Here is a 16,568-nt window from a genome sequence, read left to right on the forward strand (position 1 = left end):
CAATTAGGACTATGATCTATATAAAATTAATTTTGTGTACAATGTGAAGAATAGACCAAATTTTTCTTAATATATGAATATGTAGTTGATCCAGCAACATTTATTTAAAAGACCCACCTTTCCCCCTGAATTGCACTAGTTTTATATAAATAAAGTGACTGTATGAGTATATATCTGTTTCTGGGCTCTTATTCCATTCCATCGGTCTATTTGTCTATTCTTGCACCAATACAAACTTTTAATTATTATAGCATTATAGTGAGTTTTGAAACCTATGGTTAAGTCCCTTAACTTTATTCCTTTTATTTTTTTCAAAGTATTCTTGGCAATTCTAGATCTTTGCATTTCCATAAATATTTTAAAATCAATGTTTTAATCTCCAGTGAAAAACCTGCTGGGATTTTGATTGAGAATGTATTGAATCTGTAAATCAATTTGCAGATAATTGACATTTTAACAATTTGAATCTTTCAACCCGTGAACCTAATATATCTTTTCATTGATTTAGGAATAGACAGTTCTCTCAATATTGTTCAATAATTTTCAGTGCAGAGGTATCACACATCCTTTATTAGACTTTTTCTTAATTACTTGGGTTTTTTTAATCCTAAATGGTATTTTTAACTTTATTTTCCAATTGTTCATTGCTAGCATATAGAAAAAACAATTTTTACATACTGTCCTTATAATCCATGACCATGCTGAAATCACCCATGAGTTCTAATAATTCTATGATATTCTTTTGTATTTTTATATAAAAATTATTTAATCTGTGAATAATGAAAGTTCTGTTTCTTCCTTTCTGACCTTTACACCTTGTCTTTATTTTCCTTGCATTATAGCACTGGCGAGGACCCCCAGGTGAATGTTGAATAGATAAACCCTCTTTTTTCCAAATTGTGAAGGTACACTTTTGCTTTCTAAGAGACAGGAATATTTAAGGGAAACAAAATGTTTTTCGAAGACAGAAACTGGAAGCTGTAGCAAAGTGAAAATGGACTCGTGTTGGTTTGGGATGAATATAACTTCCTGGAGCTTCAGTGATGACTGGGGCAAGAGGAGGCAAGAAGCTCCAGAGCTTATTTTGAAAGGCTGTGCCTCTTTTGAAAGAAATTTTGATATTTTTAGGCCTTGCATGAAGGCCTTACAAAGTTTGACTATGGATATTCTGAGGAATGTTAAAAGACTGTTCAATAAAGAAATCGATCAACCACAAAAAGAAATTGATCAAAGGTAAATGAGAAGTCTACGGAATGTAAGAGGAAACTCAGGAGAGAACTTCATAAAAAGGAAAGACTTCAGACAATGCATCAGCAAGAGAAAAAGGTGACCAGTCAGCATCACAAGATGCCATAAAGGGCCACGCCATCACTGCAGAGATTTTTCTCAGAATGTTTCAAGCACATACACACACATATACACACCCCATGAATAGTTCGAATACCTCACAGCTCAAAGAGCAAACCAAGTCAGAGGTGGCCTTTTCTGAGATAACATGTACATATATTTTCATTAAGAAAAGCATTTGTGAGTTTTGAAACCTGTGGTTAAGTCCAAGAGCATCTTATCCTCCTTGAATTGTATATATCTAGTAATGATGGTTAGCTATAAAAGGTAACTCTTGTTCCCGTCTTATAAAATTAGGATGGAAGATCGTCATGGAGGGGCTGCAGTAGACCTAGGCAACAACCCATCTCCTAATTAAACGTGCCCCTGACCTGTCAGCCGTAAGGGACTTTTATTGAGTTGTCCCTTAATTATAGCAACCATATATGTCTGGGTCTTTTTAAGTGCTTCTGGGGACAGTGACACAAATGCCAATTTGTTCTATATTTAATTTATTAAGACTCTTGAAGTACTTAAATTTGCTAAAACTGTGAAAACTTTAAGTTTACTCTTTTAAAAAATAAAATGAAACAGGTGAAATTAATGTTAATAATATATTTCACTTGACCCAATATATTCAAAATATTATCATTGTAACATGTAATCAATGAGATATTTCACATTTTCTTTTTTTCCTATTAAGTCTTCAAAATCCAGGATTTTGCACTTACAGCACGATTCCATGTGGACTAGCCTCATTTTAATCGCTCAATAGCCACATGTGGCTAGTAGCTACTGGCAGGCTCAGAACATGCTACCCCTAAATATGGCACCTTGGCATACTGAGTATATTAAGCTGAAGAAACTGAGAAAACCACAGAAGCAAGAAGGTCTCTCAGACCTTCCCCCACCTGCCACCTCCCACTCCTCCTGAAGTAGGCCACAGAAACTAGACCCCCCCAGCCCCTTCTCCCATGAAGCAGGCTGTACCATCCTGCTGACTTTCCCCTGAAAATAGGCCATAAGATTCTCATTCCAGATGGGTCCTCTCTACACCCAGAGGAAAGGAATGCCATCACCTCTGAAGACACAGAGACAGAAAAGACTCTGAACCAATGAGCCTTGCTGGGTTCCCCTCAGTGTGTTATCAGCTTATACCTCGTTTAGTCCAATCATGATTCTCCACAACTACCCACTTCTTCATCAGACTTAGCATAAAACCTATACAGGTTTCCCTATTTCCTTATGAAAGCTCCCATGTCATGTCAAATTTATTAAATAATTTTGTATATTCTTAAGATCTGTCTTTTTAAGTTTTATCTTCAGACCCAGCCAGGGACCTGAAGAGGGTTGAGGAAAGCCTTCCGTTTTGGATACCACAGTTTCTAGGCTTGGTCGGATTCAGGATAAACACTTTTGGCAAGAGTCCTTCACAGACAGTGCTGTACACTTCATCAGGAGGCATAGATGCTCTGGTGTCCCACAGCTACTGATCTAAGTTTTATCACTTGATTAAGGGAGTGATCATCATCAGATTCCTTCATTACCAAGGTATATTTTCATTTTTACATCAGTGAAAAATTTGTGGGCTAATATTGAAACCACCTATATTCAAGTAATGTACGGCCATAAGGCAAGAACTGTGGGAAAAGTCTGATTTCTATAGAAATATAGACATAGCTAAAAGTTAACCAGCCATTGTTTCCTAGCTTGCCTTCCTATAATTGCTTACTGCTTAAGGGTCACTTATTGACTGGTGTAAGATTTGTGAGTTCCCATCACTTCTGTAGATAACATCACTATCATAAGGCCTAGGACTGCTGTTTGAGAAATCCTCCAGACTCTGCATTGGGGGAACCAACTGACACCAACCAGACCAGTGGGTATACATGGGAACTGACTCAACAGGTCCTACAACCCTCTAGCCAGGAACCGTCTCAGCCAAGAAGACAATTTCTGCTTCCCATCCCTGTGGTTCATCCCCAGCCAATCAGAAGACCCAATTCCCTAGCCCTTTGCCTGCCAAACTACCTTTAAAACCCTGAGCTCCCAAATTCTTGGGGAGGTGGACTTGAGAAATTTCTCCCATCTCCTTGCCTGGTGCCTTGAACTCTTCTCTGCTGCGACCCCTGCTGTCTCAGTGTATTGGCTTCCTCCTGGGCAGTGAGCAAGGAACCCACTTGGGCGATAACACCTGGGCTGATACCATGCAGTCAGCTTTCACTTACTGATTTTAGCAACCATTGATGATGCTTGCCTGAATCAATTTTTATAATGGAGGTTGGAAAATAATCTCTCTAATTCCATTATTCCTTTCACATTCATTAACTGGCATTCTGTAATTGAGTGACTAATCTGATTAGGTCTGTCAACCTTAACCTTCCCGCTTGCTTTTTGTTATTTTTATTTATTTTTTTCCGTGTAGCTAAAGGCCATGATGCTGAACTCTCTAACTTAAGCTTCACTGGCTTCCTTAGGGATGACATTTATTTGTCACCATGGTAACGGTCACGTTAGTTGTTTTTCAGGAACGTGGGGGAGCTCCCATCTGGTTCAAACTGGTCAAGACCACTGACCCTTCAACTGGGCCTGTGCAAATGCCTAAGAGGTGGCCTTTTGATGTCAGAGGGCCAAAAACTCTACCCTTGGATCATGCTAACACTGCCATTTTCTAAATATGCATTCTGTGAAATGCCATGAACCCCTACTATGCTTTCACAGATCACTGATTACTTCATTTTTCCCCACTGCCAATCACCTCTCCCCATGCCTTAGACCATCCGGGTTCTCCAACCCATCAACATCCCTAGGCCTTATCTTCAAGGAGGCAGATTTGAGGGCTGTTCTCCCGCCTCCTCGCTGGGCTGCCTAGTGAATAAATCTTTTCTCTTTTGCAAAATCCCTGGTCACAGTGATTGGTTTACTGCACGTGGGGACAACAAACCTGGTCAGTATCAGCTTTATCTTACCCTTCCCCTGTTTTTGAGGATCATGATGGCCTGTGGACTTTAATTTACTTAGTGTGTTAGGATTCATCAGTTATTAGGATTAATAAGTTATTATTCTTCTTGATATTCAAATTATTGCAAGTTTGACCCTTTAAGCTCATTTCTGTAAGAAAATTGGTAATTTTTTTTTACTTCTTCAGACACTTTCCTAAAAAAAGACTTCATAATCTGTTTCAAAGTAACATACCAGTGACATTTTAGAATAAGAATATGCCATATTCCATGACACGTGGCTGTATTACAGTGGTTTTTAAATGTTTGTTTCTTATATCTACATTGGCAAGGATTATTTTTTTAGCCAGAAGGTAAAAATATATTCTAACTTCCTCTATCTAAATAACAGAATGATTATTTATTTTATATGTAAAACAACTGGTGCTGTAGCATTAATAGACTGTTCCTGCCAATCTTCCGCTCTCTATAGACATGTATCTCCCAACAGGAGTTCCATCAACAATTGTAACAAAGAAGATTAAAATCCGTCAGTCATAAACTCACTCATGGTATTTTGTTTATTTTATGTTTGTGTTTTCTTACATGCAATTTGTCACCTTTTCCCTGAACTCATGCATTCTCCCATACTAAGAAATTTCACTTTCTTTTAAAAGAAGAAAAGTAGGATGCATAAAAATTCTGTTTCCTTTCACAAAGAAGCCAAGCTTTTCCCTTCTTAGCAGCTGGGATCATCTTTTACTTCCACAGATTCACCAGACAAGCATGTTTGGGAACCTGCATGTCCTTCTGTGCCTCGATTATGTACGTTTTTTTGCTCGGTAAAGCCTGTGAGTATGGTTAAGCCACAATGAGTTTGTTCCTCCCTGGCCTGGTGCTTGTCTGTGCCAGGTTGCATGGTACAGTGATCTAGGTCAGCAATGGCACACAATACACACCTCTATAGCCCTCCCCTGACCTCATAGGCACTGCTTAATTGGGTGCATCTTGTTCAGTAGGAGTTCTGGATTTTCTCTATAGCATCAATTCACACTAAGATTTTTGCAGATGCAGAGCAAGTTTGGTGCTCCCAGCAAGCAGGATGGACAGCTGGTATACAGTGACCTTCAGGACGGACAAATCTAAGCATCTCCTCTGTTTGACTTCACTACTAGTCAAGAGGTGGTGTTAAACATAGCTGCAAACTTTATCTTTCCCACTCTATTGACGATAGAGCAGGATAATTTCTTGATCAGTGCTGTCCAGTAAAAATATAAATGTGAGTCACGAATGCAAACCACCCATGTAATTGAAAATTTTCTAGTGGCCATATTTATTTATTTATTTTTTATTTCAGCATATTACAGGGGTACAAATGTTTATATATTGCCTTTGCCCCACCTGAGTCAGAGCTTCAAGAATGTCCATCCCCCAGACGGGGCCCACTGCACCCATTAGGTATGAATATACCCATCTCCTTCTCCCCCCTCCCACCTGCCAGACACCCGACGAATGTTACTACTATATGTGCAGTTAAGTGTTGGTCAGTAAATACCAATTTGATGGTGAGAACATGTGGTGCTTATTTTTCCATTCTTGTCATACGTCACTTAGTAGAGTGGGCTCCAGCTCTATCCAGGATAATACACGAGGTGCTATATCACCATTGTTTTTTGTGGCTGAATAGAACTCCATGGTATACCATATTTCATTAATCCACTCATATATTCATGGGCACTTGGGTTGTTTCCACATCTTTCCAATTGTGAATTGTGCTGCTTACAAACATTCTAGTGCAGATGTCTTTTTTATAGAATGTCTTTTTTTCCTTTGGGTAGATGCCTAGCAATGGGATCGCTAGATCAAATGGTAGTTCTATTTGTAGCTCTTTGAGGTATCTCCATATTCCATTCCACAGAGGCTGTGCTAGTTTACAGTCCCACCAGCAGTGTATGAGTGTTCTTATCTCTCCATATCCACGCCAACATTTATTGTTTTGGGGACTTTTTTGGTAAAGGCCATTCCCACTGGAGTTAAGTGATATCTCACTGTGATTTTGATTTGCGTTTCCCTGATGATTAGAGATGTTGATCACTTTTTCATATGTTTCTTGGCCATTAGTCTACCTTATTTTTAAAGTTTCTGTTCATGTCCTTTGCCCACTTTTTGATAGGGTTGTTTGATTTTTTTCTTGCTGATTTTCCTGAGTTCTATATAGATTCTAGTTATCAGTCCTTTATCGGATGTGTAGCACACTAATATTTTCTCCCGTTCTGTAGGCTGCCTGTTTGCCCTTGTGATAGTTTCCTTGGCTGTGCAGAAGCTTTTTAATTTGGTCAGGTCCCATTTATTTATTTTTGCTGTTGCTGTGATTGCCTTTGGGGTCTTGTTCATAAAAATCCTAGCAAACCAAATTCAGGTGCTTATCAAAAAAATAATCCATTATGAGCTAGTGGCCATATTTAAAAAGTAAAAAGAAACAGATGAAATTAAGTGTAATGATATTTTTTCATTAATCAAATATACAAAAATATCATTTCAACATGTAATCACTATAAAATCATTAATGGGATATTTTACTTACCTTTTTTAATACTATATTTTTGAAATCTGGTGTGTATTTGACACTAAGAGCAAATCTCACTTAGGATCAGCCACATGTCAAGCACTCGGTGACCCCATGTGGCCAGTGGTTACTGCATTGAACAGCACAGGACTAGATGATGGGTCAAAGTAATAGTCATATTGCCCTCTGTAGGAGAACTATGTTCCTCATTTGTTTCATGTGATGACAATTCATCTGCTAATACAACTTCTTGTTATAGTCCACTTAAAAGTGGCGAGAAGTCTTAGAACCAGAGGGACAATAGAACTTGCTAACATTGAAGAATCTGACTGTCTCACCACTCTTTAATCAGTGTCTACCTTTGTTTAAAATGCAGATCTCTAGTAGGGTGACTATAGTTAATATTAATCTATTGTATGTTTCAAAATAACTAGAAGAGAATAGTGTGAATGAATTTATCATTTTTAGCATTAAGAAAATATAAACATTTAAGGCAATAAACATCCCAATTATCCTGACTTAATCTTTACACATTATATCAATATATCAAATATCACATGTACCCCAAAATATGTACATCTATAATGTATCAATTAAAAAACCACAGATCTGGTTTGGGTCAATAGATTTCACCCTTCATTGTGTCAAGGACAATCCCTGAGATTACAGAAATTAGATTACTTCTAGCTTTGCTTTGTTTTGGGGATGCCCACATAAGTAATTCCAACAGATCCAGATTCCTTAGCACACCACAATACATTGCTGAGTCTGCATGGTGCAAAAGAATGTGAGTATAGGCTGCTGGAAAATTACCTTCCTTACAGCTTCCCAGAATGAACATTTCCTTGAGACACCCAGAGCCAGGCAATTGGGTGCAAAGACACCTGCTGCTTTCCATGACAGTTTGTTAAGGAAGTAATATATCAAGGAATCTTAGGTGTATTTAATTTACCTGGAGGTCTCTGCAAGGTCAACTAGGTGGCACCATGGAAGGCTTCCAGAAGGAAATATGCATGGATGGAGTATATTTATTTGGCCTATGCAGGTATTTGTAATTTGTTGTAGGCAGGTGGTAAAAAGAATTATGTATTTTGTGATTATATTGATAGTGTGGCTTCCCCTCCCCTGGCCAGAATATATTTAGAATAAGGTTAAGGATCATGATGTGCTGGCATGACATACTTGGTAAAGGCCTGTTTCGATCTTTAAAATTGTCTACACTAACACTTTCATAGAACCACCACCCTGCATTATTAAATATTACAGGAAAGACTTCATAATTAGGTATAACTCACTGTATAAAGACTGCCATAACCAGACAATTTTATATATTAAAAAAATTCTCTGATAACATTTATCTCTATTTCCCGCTAGATTTGCCACACACACATACACACCTGCAAAGCTTTTCCAAGAATGAAAGGCCCTGGCTCACATGTCACTGCCTTCCAAAGGATTCAGCAGCCAGAAGAGTGTGCTGTAAAGTCACAATACTCACACAGTGGGGCCACGTTGCAGAGTTTCTTTCTCACCTTTTCCTTTATCCTTTACTGTCTTTATCACAAATGATGGCCTGCTGCTACACAACAAAGCTTGAGGATTCACTCTCTCTCTTTGAAATAATCGAACCTGGGGGCGTTTAACTTGTCAAAATTGACTTTGCAGCCCTTTCCCAGTGTTTGGTATGATACCATTATCTTGAGCCACACTGTGTCTTACAGCCATAGTACTTGGGGTCTGCAGAAATAACTGGCAGTGTGATGCTCAGGTGGCAATTCACTAGAATGTTCCTCCGGTAATTACCTGGAGAAGAGTCCCAGTCCTCTTCTATGACACTGACAATCTCAGGGCGGGGCATGCTAAAGACTCCTGCACTAATGCATGCTGCAGTAAAGCAGGCCCTGAAGATGCTCACTGCAGTTCACATCGGGTCTTTGGCATCTTTCCAGCAAATTAAAGCCACATCATTACCTCTGAAGTTTCAAGAGAATATGTGTTAAGAAGGTGAAGGCTTCAGAATCTAGGACACTGAAAAAAGAAAAAAGAAAAAAGAAAGAAAAAGAAAAGGTGAAAGCTCCTAGATGTCTCTCTGAAGTGGTACTGGAAAGATGTGGCCATAGTTCACATTTACCTCTCCAGCAGAAATCTTATTAATATCCCGGGGGTTCAAAGCAACTGCTCTTTAAAGCAATAACTCTCATTATATTCTGTTTACTGTCTGATAATCTCACCCCAGCTAGGAAGCTAGAGCCTCTGCCTACGGTGGAGCTGGTGAACATAATCACCAAAAGGATCTACAGAAATGTCTTTAAAATGCCAAACTTCACAAATCTCAGGAATGTTATCAGCCACTTGCAGCAATATATTTACCTCTACAGCACACTGAGCTCCTGCTTTGTAAACTTAGAGGAGTTTGTAGACAGATCTTAGCCTGAGTGCAAGAGAGCATAAATATTACCTTTCCACCAACCCTTGAGAGCAGGGCAGAGAATATAGTTTGACTTTTTCAAGATCAAGATGTTTTTGAGCATCTGCAAAATTACTATAATTAATGTGTGGGTATACTTTATCTTATTCCTGAAAGTAATATAAACTTGTGCCTTCACCATTGGGCACCATCTCACCAGTCTTTGAACCATTGGTGTAAGCAGATAGCATTTATTCAACCCCCTAAAAGAGGGATCCTTGGGTTCCAGAGGCAAGAGTAATTCATGCTGCCTTAGAAAACCAATCCTGAAGGGAGGCTCAGGAGACAACGGAATTGACCATAGTCCTAGTGTAAATCATTTCACAGGTTGTTTCCATTCCAATCACAACACTGTGGCTGCTCTCTTTGAAATGTGTCTTACCTCATTTGTGTTGCTATAAAGGAATACCTAAGGCTGAGCAATTTATAAAGAAAAGAGGTTTATTTGGCTCATGGTTCTGCAGGCTGTACAAGAAGCATGGTGCCAGCATCTGCTTCTGGTGAGGGGCTTAGACTGTTTCCAGTCATGGTGGAAGGAGAAGGGGAGTCAGCATGTGCGGAGATCACATGGCAAGGGAGGAAGCCAGAGAGGGAAGGGAGAGGTGCCAGGCTCATTTTAATAATCAACTCTCATGGGAACTAACAGAGTAAGAACTCTCTCATTACTATGAGGACGGCACCAAGCCATTCATGAAGGATCTGCCGCCATGACCCAAACAGGGCCCCACATCCAAAATCGGGGATGAAATTCAGCATGAGGTTTAGAGGGTCAAATATCCAAACTGTAGCAACGCAGGTAAAAAAGATAGAAACCATGGAAGAGAATAGCCATTAAATTCATAGGCCACTGTGGCTCCTGTGAAAGTTGTCAGAATCAAAATAGAGTTGCTTGTGTTAATAAAAAAAATCAAAAACCTGACAAATAGAGCCAAGGAAGGCCATGCAGAGAGAGTTCTCTTGCATAAATGCCCGATGACACAAACTATCACAAAAACTCTGCAAAAACCATGCACAAAAGCTGTCGCAACCTTATACAAAAAAATACTTCTGCAAGGACATCTACCCAGCAACTGCCTGTCCAACCTCAGACTAGTGCCATTCTTGTTATTAATCCGTGCAGACAAAAATAATCATCTCAAAACATTTATGTAATCCTCTTAATTTTTCCTTTAAAAACCTTTGTCTTCCTTTACCTTCCTGAATAAGCACATAGTTATTTTACTGTGGCATGCATATTCCCATTGGAATGCCCTATTCCTGAGGAAATATCATTTTCTTTTAGAGAGCCTCTCTCTGTTTGTTATTTAGGTTGATGTAGGCAGAGCATATGGAAATGTTCTCCTGGAACTCCTGGCTGGAACCCTCAGCCCTTCGATGACTAGGATAGAATGATGCTTCCATGCAGAGGTAGCTGTCAGAGACTAGCAAAGTCCTATTTGTCAAAGTTACTACATGCATGTAGCAACAGTTAGGCTTAGCCTCACAAAAGTCACTCTTACAGAACATATATTTGAAAAGACATATACAGGTCACATGAGCAATTTCTTTATAGTATAGAATACCAGCCATATTCGGACTCTATATATTCTTCCTACCCACAGTGCCACAACTTTGTCTATGGATCAAACAACTTATTCTTTCCATACTACTGTAAAATCTCTCCTCTATCTACTGACGTCATCTGACTGAGCTGTAATATTTCAGAGCTGTCATGAGAATCATGTATTTCTGATTCTAAAACATTTTCTTAAATGGGGAACATGTTCTGGGGAACATATCCCATGTTCCCCAGAAAACCCAAGGCCTGTGGAAATGTGTTTAACTTCAGGGAATAAAAATGCAGAGTAAGGAGAGTGAGGCTCTGTAGCTATCCACATCCTTCCCAAGGCATCAGGCTGAGAGCACTCTCTCCCCCAGTACCTGTCTACTGTGACGTGCTCACCGTAAGACTTTGAATCGTAGGTAATAAACAGTCTTGAAAATTAGCAGTGATAAATACATTTAAATATTATTAGAATTGGTCCCCAAGCTCTCCCTCTAACTTCATTTGAACATGTGTGTTGAATAATTTAATGTGAGGTGTGTAGCCTGATTTCTTATATACATTCAAAGTATTTGGGGGATCCGAAACCAAAGATATTTACCCTTCAAAACAGCCCTCCCAATGTTCCAATTAATATATGTAATTAATACCTGGGGTATTTTTCAAACTCTTGGTATTATCCCCTCATTAGCCGTATTGATAATATACCTTGTGTGTTGTATCCTCTCGAGCATCCTGAATGCTTATGAGCAGCCATGGACTCTGCGGATGATCTCCATGTGGACTGAACGACAGAGACTACAAGGACAAGAGTCACGGAAAGAACCTACGGAGCTTCCAGTTTGTGACCTATGAATGTCTACAGAAAAGAAAACATGCGGTGACTGAGAGAGTAACATAAATAGTTGGTCACACTCTCAGTTCAACTGAGAGAATGACCCAAAGGGGGCAATGATTAAAAAAAATAATATGGATGCTACAACTGCCCGAAGCCACGTAGCCAATACTGAAGTCGTCCTGATTTCCTTCCCTGAAACACTGGTCCCAATCATAAATGAAACACAAAATATAAGCTTTATGTGTTCATCAGCATGACTCAGTGAAATTGAGAGATAGATTGACAAAGAAAATTAATCTTTAACAGCCAGTCACGAACCACTTCTGGTTCGAGGTTTCCCTGTTCCCCAAGTGTTCTTTTGTGTGCACAATAAACTTCCACAATTTTTAAATCGGATCTGATTCTTTTTTGACAAACCTCACATTTAAAAGCACACACCACTCAGTGTCTCTCCCATAGAGCCAAGCTTGGGTGTTATTGTCTTTACACGGAGCCGTTCTGAAAGAGCCGAGGGCAGGGACAAGCAGGGCAGGTCACGTCTCACGCTGCGACGACTGACAGTGGCAGCGTTCTAGGTGTTTGCAATTACACTGGTGCTGATGTTCACACGTTACAGAGCATTCGCCACCAATATGAGTCGTCCCAGAAACAGCCACCATTGTGTTACAGCGCTCAGAGTACGAAAGTATAAAAACCGTTTGAGGACCCTGCTGACCTCCCAGAAACAAAGCGTTCCTGTTCACCATGGTCACATTAACAGCTGCATCCAAATGTACCTCAAATAATTCCCCACCTTTCCTCTGTATCTTTTTTTCTGAAAGGAAGACCCCTGCCCGCCCCAGCAGTGTCCTACCTTATGCAACGCTGCCTAAGAGCTGCAGCAAAAACACGTATGAGCTTCCATGCAATTAAAATTCACAAGATGCTGATTATTATCCTGAGTTATCTGAGTAGAAAGAACAGACAGATTCTAACTCTCCATGCGCCCTCTCCTTTTGTCCTTCATGTTGTCTTCATCAATCTATCACCAATAAACACAAAATAGTCTGCAACAAGGGATTCCGCAGCGTGTGGAACCCTCCACTTGTGTCATGACAATGGGCTATTCATATCCTCCTGACAATTGCAGCTGGATGTAAACTTCTGGGCCCAGCTTTGTCCATAAATCTCTGAAAACTCCTGGTGATCGCCCCCGCATGCTAGGAGTCTGTAAAAGATAGTGTCTGGTTTGGATTCTCAAAATAAAATGCATAGTCACATTCAGCACTATGAAAATTTCACATAGGAATTCTCAATTTCTTTAAAAGAAAGCATTTAAAACTTCCCTATCATTGCTCTTGGCTACTTGAGATTCCTCTCCAGCTCCTGCATCTTTTTTTAAGAGTCCCATGTTTTAGATGCCTTGTCTGGGGAGACCGCACGAAGTATCTCCCCACTGTATCTCAGGACGGCTGGGCAGCCCCTTGGCAGTTTGGTGGCACTACAGACTGTATCACAGGCTGACGAATGATATATGTGGTTCAGAGACACCCTCTCTGTTCTAGGCACTGGGGCCTCTATGGTAGCAAATAAATAAATAAATGAATAGCCAGCAGCTCTGCCTCAACCAAACCCTTGGGGCTGTGGACACATCCTCCCTAAACACTGTACTTTTACCCTCATCTGTCATATTCTTAATAATCTGTGTTTCTAACTTCAGTTTTGCTATCAGAAGCATCTAAGCATTTCCCTCAAGACAGAGGATAGTCTTGCAATGTTAACATCGCAGTGCCTTTGCCTTTCCTTTCAGCCGAACTATAGCAGGATTACCAACTACAGACATACTATATATAAAAAATACACATGTGTGATTTTAAAATTTCTGGTAACACATGTCTGTACCACGATATGCAGTTGTTAGCAGACTAATCACTTTCACATTTTTGCCTGTCTAGGGCAGTGTTAGAGGTGATATTAGCATCTGTTTCCCCATTTTTATTACAGTTTCTCTCATGTTCATACAGCAAACAGCCATCACCATTATATAGAAGACAGGAATATGTTTTTCCCAGAAACACATTTTCTGGGGAAAAGAGCTTAGGTTGCTTGTTGTAAAGTATATACAACCAATTTTAAACATATTTCCCTACTGATCCTTGAAAATAAAACATGTTCATTTACCTTGCCCTGTATGGTATAATCGGATACATGGGTTGAAAGGGGACAATAAACTTGCCACCACTTCCCATCATACCTTTATGCAAATATATACGAACTGCCCCATATTCACCCCCAAAATGTTTGCTTCAGACTGCTGAGAAGTGGGGTTCAGGGATCAATTGGGGTGACCCGATGGGGTTAACAGTGGGGCATCCATCCGTTCAGCCTCTAATGTGGAGAAGAGAGGCGTGGGCTCAGATTACCCTCCTCATTAAGGCAAACATAAAACATAAATTGAGAGACATCTCTTGCCTTCTCATAACCAGACTAATTACTATAAAAATAGTTGTCTCTTCCCCTTTTCAGCCAATGCTAAAGTGAAACCACAGTGGCCAAAATGAAATTTGTGAGCTCAAATAAAATCTTAAGCTCCCCCCAGCTGACTGAATGAACCCCTCTCCTAGCCAAGGGGACCCCAGAAAAACCTTAAAGCTGAGTTTCCAGCCATAAGGAGAAGGGAGGTCAGACGTGTCTCGTCATGCCCCTTCCGTTTTGGAGTCACTCTTTGTAACAATAAGTTCCTAAGTCATTAGGAGGCCTAGGGCCATGCAAGGCAAAGCTTAAAGCACACCTGCAGACCATCCATTTACCTAACAGATCACTTGAGTTTCAGGTAAATGGTGGCTTACATCTTTAAAACATTCCAAGCCTTTAGACTAAGCTTCACCTCTCTAACCAATTACAAATCAAAGAGTCTTTAAACCCACCCATAACCTGTAAGCAGCCCTTCATCTGCTGCCTTTGAGATTTCTCATCTTCTCGGGCCAACCAATGTAGACCTCCCACACACTGACTTACCATCTCACGTGTAATGCCTGTCTCCATGAATGTATAAAACCACGCCGTAACCTGGCTTTGGCAGGCACGTTTTCTCAGGACCTCTTGAGGCCATGTGCTCTGGGCCAGTCATACACATTCAGCTCAGAATAAACCTCTTTAAATTATTTTACAGAGTTTGGGTTTTTTTTTCTGTTAACAAATTCACACCCTTTGTAACTTCTGCCTGAAGCAAGAACCGTAAGAGGAATTTCAATGCACCTTCCCATGTTCACAGGAAGATTTTATCTTCCCCTCTTTCCAAAGAGCTGAAATAGAAATACAATGTTCGGTCCATGTCCATCTGAAAGGATGATGAAGTTCAGGTTGTGACAAGACACTATAAAGGTCAGCAGGTTGGCAAAATGGTCCAGGTTTACGGGAAGAAATATGTCATCTACAGTGAACGGATGTAGCAGAAGAAGGCTAAGGGCACACCATCCGTGTGGGTGTTCGCCCCAGCAGGGTGGTTCTCACTGAGCTAACGCTGGACAGAGATGCAAAAAGATCCTGGAATGGAAAGCCAAAGCTCACCAAGTGGGAAAGGAAAATGCAAACTATAAGGAAGAAACAATTAAGAAGATGCAGGAATAAAGTAATCAAATATAAAAATAGTCAAGATCTCCCTGAGTATTCTAGATCATAAGGAAAGGGCTCTTCAACCATGGTGCTACTAATAAGAAAGTGTTTGAAGCCATTTCAAACCATCAAATTGAACCTGATTCTAATGTCTCAGAATAAGATCACCACCTCTTCCCTCAGGGCTCTGTTTGCTTCACGTTTCTTTCTGCAGCCTTGAATCATATTTGAGTTATACTGTAGGTCCAGAGATATCCTACCCCAAAAAGCTTCTTGTTTAATGCTACGAAGGAGATCAACATTATACCCTCTGACTGTTGGCACAACTTATTGCCCTGAAATTAAGTTTATTTCCTTATTTAGTGGTAAGTAGGACATACTTTTAGAACTTTCCTACCCACAGCTGTGCCAACAAACCTTTATCCGTTATTTTTTAAAATTAAAGGGTGCTATTCTCATTTACTGACAAGGAACTCCTACATACTGTCAACAAAATGTACTAATACAAATTATTGTCCTCTCCCAAAATAATGAATAAAAAATGGTGCTGTACTTAGGATAGCAGAAATGAGTCTCTGGGGAGTTATTTTAACCCTTCCCGCCAATAGTTCCTGGGAGTTGAGAAGCAAGTTGGCAGGATGCCATGCCAGGTTCTGTAGTTTCATGTCCTTTCCTTCTGCTATCATGTCTAAAACAAGTGATATATATGCTGATGGAATATTTTGTTTTATTTCAGGTATCATTCTCTTCTTTTGGAAAATTTTAATTTTTTAGTGGTATGAGATGGGGGACGTTTCTGTACTGCCAACAATGGCCAAAATCATCCACTTTGATGGGAACTTTGACTATGACTTTGTGAGGCTTTAATACTTTAAAAAATACAATATTATATTTTATATATGTTAATTTATTTTAAAATACTTTAGTGTAAATAGTATGGTATAAATCCATGTCCAGGTTAATCTACACTTTAAGAGAGGTTAGTTGGCATTTGGAGAACACTAATCAGGAATTCACACTGCACATGTGGATGGGAAAACTTTCAAATATTGTTACCCAAATCTATACCAGAGGTAAGACATGCTAGAGTTGATTTTTTATTAATGAATGAGTGGTGTTCTAGATATGTGGGGGGGTGGGGAGAAAGATTTTAAGTGAGGGAGGTGCAAGAATTCAGCAAGCTCTGCAGCCCAACACCTTCAGAGGGGTGCCCCAAATCTAGAATTCTCTTTGATCTTGTTTTTCTCCACTTAATAGAGGACCATGTTGTCCCCATCTGACTAGAAGGCTTCAGG

General features: G+C 39.8%; 1 pseudogene; it reads left to right on the plus strand.

The window, feature by feature from the left end:
- Positions 1-1,159: 1,159 nt before the first annotated feature.
- LOC138384808 (large ribosomal subunit protein uL24 pseudogene) lies at positions 1,160-15,288 on the plus strand (annotated as a pseudogene).
- The last annotated feature ends 1,280 nt before the right edge of the window (positions 15,289-16,568 follow it).

Source organism: Eulemur rufifrons, chromosome 6, assembly GCF_041146395.1.
Source record: "Eulemur rufifrons isolate Redbay chromosome 6, OSU_ERuf_1, whole genome shotgun sequence".
NCBI lineage: Eukaryota > Metazoa > Chordata > Mammalia > Primates > Lemuridae > Eulemur > Eulemur rufifrons.